The sequence below is a fragment of the Salmo salar genome, chromosome ssa06 (assembly GCF_905237065.1).
Source record: "Salmo salar chromosome ssa06, Ssal_v3.1, whole genome shotgun sequence".
NCBI classification, from domain to species: Eukaryota; Metazoa; Chordata; class Actinopteri; order Salmoniformes; family Salmonidae; genus Salmo; species Salmo salar.
Window position 1 is genome coordinate 51,750,911 of NC_059447.1, and position 12,909 is coordinate 51,763,819.

At 41.8% G+C, this 12,909-nt stretch overlaps 1 protein-coding gene across 3 annotated transcripts in view; it reads right to left on the reverse strand.

Annotated features, from left to right (window-relative positions):
• LOC106607562 (sine oculis-binding protein homolog) overlaps positions 1–12,909 on the reverse strand; it is a 60,625-nt gene that overhangs the window by 31,324 nt on the left and 16,392 nt on the right. For 2 of the 3 annotated variants that reach the window (XM_014204614.2, XM_014204613.2), the window contains exon 7: positions 4,749–8,334. The exons of the other annotated variant lie outside the window; for it this stretch is intronic. The gene's annotated coding sequence lies outside the window, so the exon portion shown is untranslated. Of the gene's footprint in view, positions 1–4,748; positions 8,335–12,909 lie in introns of those variants that run through there. 3 annotated transcript variants of the gene reach the window in all.

The following is a 12,909-nucleotide window of genomic DNA, read 5'->3' on the forward strand; positions in this document are numbered from 1 at the left end:
TTACATTTTGGTCATTCAGAAAACGCTATTATCCAGAGCGACTTACAGTCAGTGCATTCAACTAAGGTAGATAAACAACAACAAATCTCAGTCATAGCAAGAAAAAATATTTTTGAACTGTTACTGAGAATGTTATTGTAGTGAAAGTAGTCTGTTGTTTTATTCAGTAGATTGGAATCCTTAGGAAATCATCGCATCGCTGGCAGTTTTAAAGCTTTTGAAAAATATAGCTTAAGTGCAGGTGACAGATGGGTGCAATAATAATTATATTATATGTTGAAATCTCTTCTCTCCTACATTAAATGGATTTTAAAAGTATTATTGTGATATAATACTTACTTCAATGAGAATGCATGTGTAGAATCAATGACCAAAAAATATGTATTTTCAACGTCTGTAGAAAACTTTCATTCAGAACTGAAAAATAACTGATTTAAACATCGGGAAATACACATTTTCAAAGTCTGGAAAATACATAATTTCAACTTTAATTCAGAATAGGAAATTATGTTGATTTCACTAGCCAGAAAATACATATTTTAAACATCCGGAAAAGTCGTATTTTCCCCTTTCATGCAGAACCTAAAATGAACCTAACTTCAACGTCTGGAAAATATGTATTTTCAATGTAATTTTGCTTACTTGGTAGCCCGTGAGTCTTCTCTAGCCTGTAATAGGCTATAAAAAGCTGATGACATACAGTATTTGTGGCTCAAAATAACTTTTTTATTCGTGCTATCTTATTGGTGAATGATGACTATAATAATCCTTAGGCTTTAGGCTACTTAAGCATGCATCATTTGTCCAGTTGTCCACTTCTGATTGTGCCCACATTTTTAGACGTGTAGACCATAAAAAAAACATTGTGATCACCACCAGAGGTAGTCAGGGGCCCTGTAGAGACAACAGTTAAAGAGGTTTTGTATCATTTCAGTCAGTAGTTTTGAAAGATCTCACAAGCCAAAATGGGTACCTGAAAATTGTGTGCAATTGTGTACAACGTCATCCATCATTCTACAATGCGAATTGTAGAATGGCGCTGGAGGGGATGGCTGATGTTTTAAGTGCTCCTAACCAACTGTGTTATTTTGTTCTTTTTTTGTGTTTGTATCTTTTTTTAAACTTATTTTGTACATAATGTTGCTGCTTCCGTCTCTTATGACCGAAATAACTTCTGGACATCAGAATAGCGATTACTCATCATGAACTGGTAGAAGCTTTTTCCTTTTAACGAGTCCGACGTGAAGGATATACTGCTTTCCCGGGAATACACCCAAATCACCGTCATTTGCGTGAAGAGAAGATGGAGAAAAAGGGGGCGGAGGTTGGTCTGTCTTCTGAGAATTCGTAGGCGAGTGAGTAAACCCCCACTGCCATCTGTTCTATTGGCAAACATGCAATCATTTGAAAATAAAATCGATGACCTCCGAGCAAGATTAAACTACCAACGGCACATTAAAAACTGTAATATTTTATGTTTCACCGAGTCGTGCCTGAACATGAACAACATACAACATTTTATTCTGTATCGGCAGGATAGAACAGCAGCCTCTGGTAAGACAAGGGGTATGGGGTCTATGTATATTTGTAAACAACAGCTGGTGCACGATATCTAAGGAAGTCTTGAGGTTTTTCTCGCCTGAGGTAGAGTATCTCATGATAAGTCGTAGACCACACTATATACATAGAGAGTTTTCATCTGTATTTTTCATAGCTGTCTACATACCACCACAGACCAATGCAGACCGCACTCAATGAGCTGTATAAGGCCATAAGCAAACAGGAATATGCTCATCCAGATGGGCGCTCCTAGTGACTTTAATGCAGGGAAACTTAAATCAGTTTTATCAAATTTCCACTAGCATGTAAAAATGTGCAACCAGAGGGAAAGAAACTCTACACCACCTTTACTCCACACACAGACGCGTACAACGCTCTCCCTCGGCCTCCATTTGGTAAATCTGACCATAATTCTATCCTCCTGATTCCTGCTGACAAGCAAAAATTAAAGCAGGAAGCACCAGTGACTCAGTCAATAACAAATGGTCAGATGAAGCAAATGCTAAGCTACAGGACTTTTTGCTAGCACAGACTGGAATATGTTCCGGGATCATTCTGGTGGCATTGAGGAGTACACCACATCAATCACTGGCTTCATCAATAAGTGCATCGATGACGTTGTCCCCACAGTGACTGTACATACATACCCCAACCAGAAGCCATGGATTACAGGCAACATCCGCACTGAGCTAAAGGGTTGAGCTGTCGCTTTCAAGGAGCAGGACTCTAACAATACAGGACTAAGATTGAATTGTACTACACCGGCTCCGACGCTCGTCGGATGTGGCAGGGCTTGCAAACAATTACAGAATACAATGAGAAGCACAGCCGAGAGCTGCCCAGTGACACGAGCCTACCAGATGAGCTAAATTACTTCTATGCTGGCTTCAAGGCAAGTAACACTGATACATGCACGAGAGCACCAGTTGTTCTGGAAGACTGTGTGATCACGCTCTCCACAGCTGATGTGAGTCAGACTTTTAAACAGGTCAACATTCACAAGGCCGCAGGGCCAGGCGGACAACCAGGTCGTGTACTGCGAGCATGTGCTGACCAACTGGCAAGTGTCTTCACTGACATTTTAAACTTCTCCCTGTCCACGTCTGTAATACCAACATGTTTTAAGCAGACCACCATAGTGCCTGTGCCCAAGAACACTAAGGTAACCTGCCTAAATGACTACTGACCCATAGCTCTCACGACTGTAGCCATGAAGTGCTTTGAAAGGCTGGTCATGGCTCACATCAACACCATTATCCCAAAAACCCTAGACCCACTCTAATTTGCATACCATACTACCCCCCCCCCCTTTACACCACTGCTACTTTCTGTTGTCATCTATGCATAGTCACTTTAATAACTTTACCTACATGTACATACTACCTCAACTAACCGGTGCCCCCGCACATTGACACTGTATCGGTAGCCCCCCCTCCCCCAGTATATAGTCTCGCTATTGTTATTTTACTGCTGCTTTTTAGTTACTTGTTACTTTTATCTCTAATTCTTATCTGTATTTTTTTTTAACTGCATTGCTGGTTACGGGCTCGTAAGTAAGCATTTCACTGTAAGGTCTACACCTGTTGTGTTCAGCGCATGTGACTGCGTGAATCAGGCCTTCATGGTTGAATTGCTGCAACGAAACCACTACTAAAGGACACCAATAGAAAGAAGAGACTTGCGTTGGGCAAGAAACACCAGCCATGGACATAAGACCGTGGGAATCTGTCCTTTGGTCTGATGAGTCCAAATTTACGATTTTTGGTTCCAACCACCGTGTCTTTGTGAGACACAGAGTAGGTGGAAGGATGATCTCTGCATGTGCGGTTCCCACAGTGAAGCATGGAGGAGGAGGTGTGATGGTGTGGGGGTGCTTTGCTAGTGACACTGTCAGTGATTTATTTAGAACTCAAGGCACACTTAACCAGCATGGCTACCACAGCATTCTGCAGCGATACGCCATCCCATCTGGTTTATGCTTAGTGGGACTATCATTTGTTTTACAAGGGTTATTTTGTAAGGGCTATTTGACCAAGAAGAAGAGTGATGGATTGCTGCATCAGATGACCTGGCCTCCACAATCCCCTGACCTCAACCAAATTGAGATGTTTTGGATGAGTTGGGCCGCGGAGTGAAGGAAAAGCAGCCAACAAGTGCTCAGCATATGTGGGAACTCCTTCAAGACTGTTGGAATAGCATTTCAGGTGAAGCTGAATGAGAGAATGCCAAGACTGTGCAAAGCTGCCATCAAAGCAAAGGGTGTCTACTGAAGAATTTCAAATATAAAATATATTTTGATTTGTTTAGCAATTTTTTGGTTTCTATATGATTCCATATGTGTTGTTTCATAATTCAAGTGTAAACTTATCTCGATTGTCATTTAAATCACTTAGGGCTTAAATGACGGTCTAAGGTACTGCATCAGTGCTAGGTGGCACTACAGACATCCTGGTTTGAATCCAGACTGTATCACAACCAGCTGTGATTGTGCGATGCACAATTGGCCCAGCGTCGTCCGGTGTAGGCTGTCATTATATATACGAATTTGTTCTTTACCTACTTGCCTAGTTAAATAAATTAAAAAATGACCATTTATATCATCATTATACCGGCGTCTAATGTCATTTATAGGTAGCCCCATCAATTTATGACATCAAAAGGCCTAACTGTTCAAGTAAATACATTCACATTATTTTGAAAGAATATCTGTCAAATAATTTGCATTTCAGGGAGGCACCAGGAAATCTGGTCACAATGCAGACACAGTGGACTGATACCAGACACATTTAAATATCACGTGTAGACGCAACAAACCTTGATCACATGGTGATTGGATCATGTTAATCCAATCCCGAAACCACATGTAAGTGCAAGGTGTAAATGAGTCTTCTTTTTATCGCTTCATCTCTGTCTCTGTGTATTAATATAAAATACTGACACCAACATCATAAGTGAGGCATTGGGTCAAATGTGTTACATTTTAACAACTTCATTAACAGAGTGACTAGGATGCCATTTGGGATACAACCAAGGTATGGCAGAGAGAATGTTATCCAGCCTACATCTGGATGTTATGTTTCAGTGAATAGTTTTGACTTTGGTTGCTATACTTGGACCATTTTACATTGAAAAGTATATTTTTGTGGTATACAAAGTAAAAGACGACATCAGACTTGAATAACACATGATGTTGTTACTGTCAGAATAGCCTTTATTCACTTTACAAACGGGTCTTCACCAAACAGCTCCCAGTTTATCATATTCATTTACATTAAAAACAATCTGAATTGTGTCCTCAGAGTCCACAATATATAGGTTTCAGACAACTTTACATTTTTATCTTCCCAAACTGATACTGGCCAGAAATGGTAGGTATAGGTAGATGTGCAATATACTATGGCAGTTTTTTGTTGACATTTTGGCCACTAAGGAATGGCTAGGGGAGTACTGCAGGATATGACAGGCATTAGTATAGAGTGACACCACTGCTGAGTCATACTAGTTTGTGACACAGTCCCCTGGGCAGACTAAGATGACAATGATTCTATAGGCATGACCTAAGGTAAGCCTGTTGACTGGAATGAGCTTGTTGTCACCGTGGCTACACATACGCTGATTGGGCATGTGCTCTTTGGAATGCAGTTCTGAGATGGCAGAGGTGTGTGTGTGTGTGTGTGTGTGTGTGTGTGTGTGTGTGTGTGTGTGTGTGTGTGTGTGTGTGTGTGTGTGTGTGTGTGTGTGTGTGAGAGAGAGAGGGAGTGTGTGTGTGTGTGTGTGTGTATGTGTGTGTGTGTGTGGGGGGGGTGGGGGGTTGTGGCAATGTTCTATTTTGGCTATGGGATGGCAACAGGTGATCTGTGGCAGGATCGATGAATAGATCGAGCCATTGCTGAAATTGGCATGAAAAAGACAGACTTGTATTGGCACTAAATGTATGGTTGTTTACTGAATGAAGGTGAATTAATACATGTTTATGTTAATGAAAATATCCTATCTATTTACCAAAGGTATTGGAGACGGCTAATTATGTATATACAAAAAGAGGCAGCTGCTACAGGTAAGGTAACTTCCAAAATAAAAGAAACCACAACATAAAGTGTCTTAATAGGGCGTTGGGATACCACAAACCAGAACAGTTTCAATGTGCCTTGGCATATATTCTACAAGTGTCTGGAACTCTATTGTAGGGATGTGACACCATTCTTCCACAAATTTTTTTTATATAATTTTGTGTTTTGTTGATTGTGATGGAAAAGGCTGTCTCAGGCGTCGCTGCAGAATATCCCATAAGTGTTTAATTGGCTTGAGATCTGGTGACTGAGACGGCCATGGCATATGGCTTACATCGTTTTCATGCTCATTAAACCATTCAATGACAATTCGTGACCTGTGGATGGGGGCATTGTCATCCTATGGGGGCATAGTCATGGCAGCCAAAATAATGGCTTGCCCATAATTTTTATACATGACCCTAAGCATGATGGGATGGTAATCGCATAATTAACTCAGGAACCACATACTGCACTCAATTTACTTTGTATCCCTCATTTACTCAAGTGTTTCCATTATTTTGGCAGGTATCTGTATGTTCCAAAAGCGACACTGCACTCTACTGGACAAATTCTAACAAAACATTTGGAAACTGGTTAGAAGTGGCAAAATACAGTATAATAATCATCATCAAAATAAAAATCAATAAAGCACTTTTTGAAGATCTATAGAGGCATCATTCATAAGTTAATATAAAGGCAAAGTCTATGTATAGCAAAAACAAAAAGTGAATTCTCACAATGTGATGATGAGTGTTAGATGATGATGCTCCCACTGGATAGTTTGTTATGCTGATCCCAGATCTGTTTGTACTGTCTGGCATGACAATGACTAGAAGAGTTGGCAAGACAGAACAAATAGATCTGGGACCATGCGTATAGTTAGTATCTCATCAAACTGTAATACTGATAGCTGCATTTTGCAGCCTTTGACGGTTCAAAATAATACCATGGCTGGTAACATGACTACCTACATTGTTGTTCCAAACCCACCAAAAGGAGCCCACTGCACATTATCTGAGTAAGGTAAGGAGCATCAACAGAGGGAGTGGGTTTGGAAACTCAAAATATCTACTTCTATGGCAGTGTTTACACAAGCTGCCCAATTATTGGCAAAAGATCTGATTGGTCAAAAGACCAATTGGTGGTAAAAACTTCATAAATGGTATGCCTGTGACAATGCAGCCCAAGTCCCATGACTGAGTCGGTGTTATAAATCACTGCATGTGTGATGGTTTGAAACCCAGGTCTCCTGCACATCACAAGACTGTGCTAGCCCTTTGAGCCAAAGCCTTGGCATTCATTTTGGGGACAAGTCTTCAAGTCTCAGGCAAGTCAAAACTTCCCTTGCCAACTCAGCTATATCAGTAGATTGATATATGGGACTTGCGCCCTCTCTCTTTTGTTATCATGTGACATTGTTTACAGTTCAAAATTTCCCCTTTTTCATTGCTCCAGGAGATACCCCGCTCCTCCGCTCTCTCCACTGGCTTCCAGTCGAAGCTCGCATCCGCTACAAGACCATGGTGCTTGCCTACGGAGCTGTGAGGGGAACGGCACCTCCATACCTTCAGGCTCTGATCAGGCCCTACACCCAAACAAGGGCACTCCGTTCATCCACCTCTGGCCTGCTCGCCTCCCTACCTCTGAGGAAGCACAGTTCCCGCTCAGCCCAGTCAAAACTGTTCGCTGCTCTGGCACCCCAATGGTGGAACAAGCTCCCTCACGACGCCAGGACAGCGGAGTCAATCACCACCTTCCGGAGACACCTGAAACCCCACCTCTTTAAGGAATACCTGGGATAGGATAAAGTAATCCTTCTAACCCCCCCCCTTAAAAGATTTAGATGCACTATTGTAAAGTGGTTGTTCCACTGGATATTATAGGTGAATGCACCAATTTGTAAGTCGCTCTGGATAAGAGCGTCTGCTAAATGACTAAAATGTAAAAATGTAAATTCCAACCCTCCTTAAAATAGTTCAGAAAAATACCAGAGGATAAATTCTTGAACTGAAATTGTGTACCCTCATCCCTCGTGAGAGGATATAAGAGGGAAAGAGGAAGTTATCAAGCAATTGGTGTAAGAAGTTGCACTTCAGGACTAGTGTGTGTACTGTATACTGCAATTGGGCAGGGGGTACAGGGTGGAGAGGAGAGGAGAGGAAAGAAGGAGAGGGGGTACACACATATTCCTGGCCCTCAATCAGACCAAAAAAAAAGACACTCCTCCTGAAGCCTGAGCCCCCGTCGGCCAGGTAACCCAAAACCTGAGTAGGGGAGTTAGCGTGGGATATGGGGGAGAGGAACAATGTGGCTCTTTGTGTGGAGCTAGGCAGAGAAAACAAACCGTTTCCCCAGGAAAGAGATCAGGTTCAGGCTCCATCTGAGAAGACCACACAAGGCTGATGATTGGAGCCTAGTAGCCTACCATCTAGTGTAGAGCCACTGAATAGGGTTGAGGAGTGGGCTCTGATAGGCTCATGGAGTATGGCAGAGATCAAAGAAGGAGGTATCTCTGAAGTCCAAAGATGCTGCGAATATACTGGAAATCCACATCTTGGGCTGCTTCCCCCATTGGACTGCTTCCTTGATTGGCACCTCGTGGTCAGAAGAAGGGCGGGGCCAATCTCCCTGGTGGCTGACTGATTGGCTGAGGAATGGATTGGAGAGAGGGCGTTGGTTCTGGTGATGTCCATAAGAGGGCGGGGCACTGGATCTGGTACCGCTGTACAATGTAAAGCAGTTCATCACATACAGAGAGAGAGCGAGAGACGGAGAAAGAGAGAGAGCGAGAGAAAGAAAGAAAAGGAGAGAGAGAGGGAAGAGAGAGACACGGAGGGAGAGAGTGAAAGAGAGACAGAAAGAAAAAGAGAAAGCGAGACAAAGGGGGATGAGAGAGAGAGAAAGAGATTTGAATTGTATTTCCATTTACATCTATACCGTAGTCTTAGATCTGCCCTCCTATTCTGTCAATCCTCCCTTCCTTAATCCACCCACTCAACATAAACACTGTGAGAATGAGGCTTTTAGATATGTCAACACCCAGATAACTGTCGCATAGGTTATTATCAAACCAAGAACATCTGTGCTGAACACACACTCGCACACACACACACACACACACACACACACACACACACACACACACACACACACACACACACACACACACACACACACACACACACACACACACACACACACACACCAGGGGCCAAGAAGCCATGGCTCTGTACTCTCTAACTCTCTATTCCCCTTGTCCCTCTCCGTTTAAGTTTCAAACGCTCTGCAAATACCCATGTGGAGGGATCTAGTTACACGTGGCAATAAAATAGCCCAAATAAAGGCAGGGAAAACTGAGACGAAACCGGGCTATTTCCTGAGGTGAAATCCTCCAGTTGGCCTGTTGATTTTGTCAGAGCTAAAACACTTAAAAGTATTTTTAAAGAAACTTTTAGTAGCGAACACAATGGAAGTGGACAGCCATATTAACCTCTGCACTGAGAGTTACTAAGCTAAAGTCAGTCGACTGTGAACGCAGACCGGGTCCCATTACACATAAGCACTCGCGACGCATGCAAACACACGTTACTATACACACCCTCAGCACACACATATACTGTATACACACGCTCACACATGCTCGCGCACACACACACGTTTGTTTTACTATCCTTTTGGGGACCAAAAAAACTATTCCCATTCAATATCCTGTTTTCTCTAACCCCTAACCCTAATCCTTAACAACCTAACCCTAACCTTAACCCCTAACTCCAAACCAGTGCATAATTAGTAAATTTGGAGGTGCCGGAACAAAAAGTTAGCACGAGAAGGGGGTGACCTGGGGAGCTTTGAGGTACCGGAACACATGAGAAATAAAAAATATTCTTTATAATAAAGTATTCCATGCATATCATCACATTTCCACTGTGACAAAGAGCAATATAGTAGAGGCACTTACAGAAGTTCCACACATGGGAAACATTTTTTCTAGCCTAGGGTCCGGGAAATGTTTGGCCTTGTATAAACGCATTTCATCCAATTCTACGTCATTTTACATTACTGGAGACTTTAGCATAATATTTTTTATGCCGCGATCAAAACAACTCGGAACTGAGAACTGGGAAATATCTGACTTCCGACTTCAGTGCGTTCAAGACAACTGTAAAATTCTGAAAAAAATTTGCTCCGACTGGGAAAATTAGTTTTGAACGGTCTTCCAACTCGGAATTCCAAGTGGGGAATTCTGGCCTCTTTCTAGAGCTCCGACTTTCCAACCTGAAGATTACTGACGTCATGATTCGACCTCGTTTTTTTCAGAGTTCCCAGTTGTCTTGAAAGCAAAATAATACTGCACAAATGATTGAAATGACAGGCTACTTTGACACTGACTAACTGATAATCTGAGATCAATGAAAACGACCTTATCTTGAATCCATCAATAGCCTAGGCCTAGGTGTGTGGAGACATATTGTATGCTACAATATGAGGAGGAATTTATAGTCCTAAAAAGGCTTTCCAGTTTCACTTACTCTGACGCACAGCTCACTTGCTGGTGATGGCATATGCGCTAGTGCCAAAAGCCCCCCCCCTCTCCCTTGTTTTACTTTGTAAAACAATATTTGGATGTTGATCAAATATTTTGGTAGCCTACAGCTGGTTATGTTCTTCTTTTCAGCAGGAGCCATGTGGTTTACAACCTGTGTTTTCCCGCGATTGTAGACTATTTCAAATATTGCAAAAGGCCAGTTTTGTCTGCATGCTGTTTGTTCACTGACAGATTTGCCACACGTTCCCAACTGTAGGCTATGCCTTGTTATTGGGCTACACTCCACAGCTAGGCTATTTTTAAAAGAAGCTATTTATCCTCTGTGGCTAAATTTGAGGCTTTCTCATGGTGTAGCAGTGGTGTGTATTCATGGATGCCAAGGGAAGCCAGGCTTACCCAAAAAATGGACCAATGAAAAAAACCTATATATATATATATATAAAATAATTGATCTTTTGTCGTTCTGTGTTTCATAATTTTCCTTCAAGCTGAATGTATCTCACAGGAGTAAGCATCCGAGCGTGTGAAACAGCGCCCCTCTGTCTCTCTACGTGTATGCCATCTATCTGATGCTGTCTGGTCCAAACAAGTATGACATTGTTGTCGCCCATAGCATTGAAGGCAAGGGAAGCCAGCGAGCATCTGGCCTCCCTTGATAAAAAAAAAGTATAAAAAATGTGCCAATCAGGGTTGAACTAAACTGAGCCAGCTTAACTGTAAATGGTCCTGGAGCATCAACAAAAAGTGTTAAGGGAAGCCAGCTTTGATTTTGGAGCATATGGTATTGACAGAAAAACTTGAATTGTTGCATCTCGTTGTGTTCTTGTCCTCTGGTGGCTAGCTACCTAGCTAAAATTGTCCCTTTCTAAATTAACCATGGATGGAGATAGGGATTTGGACTTGAGGTTTTACTTAATTCTCCGTACTGGCCAATGATTATAATGGCTATTCTGATCCAACCATTAATTCATACATTGTTGTGCCACTGGCCTGAGAGGATGGAAGTTCAATATGTAGCTAAATGTTGAAGGCTAATGTTAACTAAGGTTGCCAATGAATGGAAGTTAGGATAGCAAACAAGCATTTTAGCCAGGTAACCTAGGACAACAACAAATACAAGCGTGTACTGTATGACAGAGTGACAGACCGTTTCGTCAACATGAAAGAGAGGAAGATTGCATTGTTGTTTCTCCACAAGTAGGGTGAGTCAAAATGTTTTTCTACTTGCACAAACGCGCATACACACACACACACAAAGAAATCAGAACCATGAATAGCCACATCATATTTAACTGATGTTGATTGGACTAAATTATTTTTTGGTATCTTTTAGTTTTCACTGTATTAGACAAAAGAAGAGGTGATTTGATAATGTTGAAATGTAGAAGTTGAAATGGTGCTGGAATAGTGGAGGCAGCTCCTGTTTTCTTTGCGACTTGGGGTAACTCTCTGTGGCTCTAAATCAATATTTGTTTAGTGGTCTGAAAATGCCAGAAACATTAACTTGTAACTGTCTGTTACTGTACATGCAATATGCTTTGTGGACTTCACTGGACAGAGGTTGCTATCCGGTGATAAAACAAAGGTGTGGTTAAATATATTCTACCACTGTGTCTTCTTATTGTCTGGGCCTTTAGGCCTCTATAACACGGTCGTAAGGCATATGAATTAACAGGTTATAGAGCAAACAACGCAATTATCACATCACATAGGTTGTAATATTGCTTTTTTGGGGGGCTAGTCTTTCTATGGTAGAGTAGGTCAGGGCGTGACTGGGGGGCTAGTCTAGTTTATTATTTCTATGTGGGGTTCTAGGTTTGTTTTTCTATGTTGATGATTGTGTATGATTCCCAATTAGAGGCAGCTGGTAATCGTTGTCTCTAATTGGGGATCATACTTAAGTAGCTTATTTTTCACTTATGGGTTATGGGATATTGTTTATGTTTAGTTGCATTGTAATTACAGTTCGTCTATTCTTTATTTGTTTTGTATTTTTCTAAGTTTCACTTTCTAATAAATTATGTGGAATGCTACTCACGCTGCGCCTTGGTCCGATCATTATTATGACGAATGTGACATGCAGGCTCTATTAGAGCAGAGAGAGGGAGCGAGATCATAGAAAGTGAATCTCATTCTAGTTCTGTGAGAGACAATCATTTTTCATGCCACGAGATGTACCGGATCCGGCCAAATAGGTTCCGGTTCAAATTAAGCACTGCTCCTAACCCTAGCCCCTAACCTTAATTGTAACCCTAACCTTAATTGTCAACCTAACCTAACCACTAAGCCCAAAATAGTATTTTTTCTTGTGGGGACTGAGGAAACTTCCACTTGTCCGAATTTTCCTTGTTTTACTATCCTTGTGAGGACTTGTGGTCCCCACAAAGATAGTAAAACCAAAAACACACACACAAACACACACACACAGGCTCCCCTTACACAGAACACCAAGCAATAAATCCGCCTGCGCAACGCTGGCAACACTCTGTGATTTTCATGTGTATTGGTTACTAAGGAGACCGGTGGACCACGTGAAAACACAACAAATGACAAAGGGTGAAGCGGGGACCTCTCTGAAAGAGGATGGTTTAATACTTCTGGCACATGGCTTTTGGGAATATACCATAAACAGTTATTGGGTTATGTGTCACTCTGCCAATAGCCATCTTTTTCACTTTCAGACACAAGATGACCCTTGACCTTTTGAGGTTTTTTCGAAATGGGAGGGGAGAAGGGAGGAAGTAGAGGTAA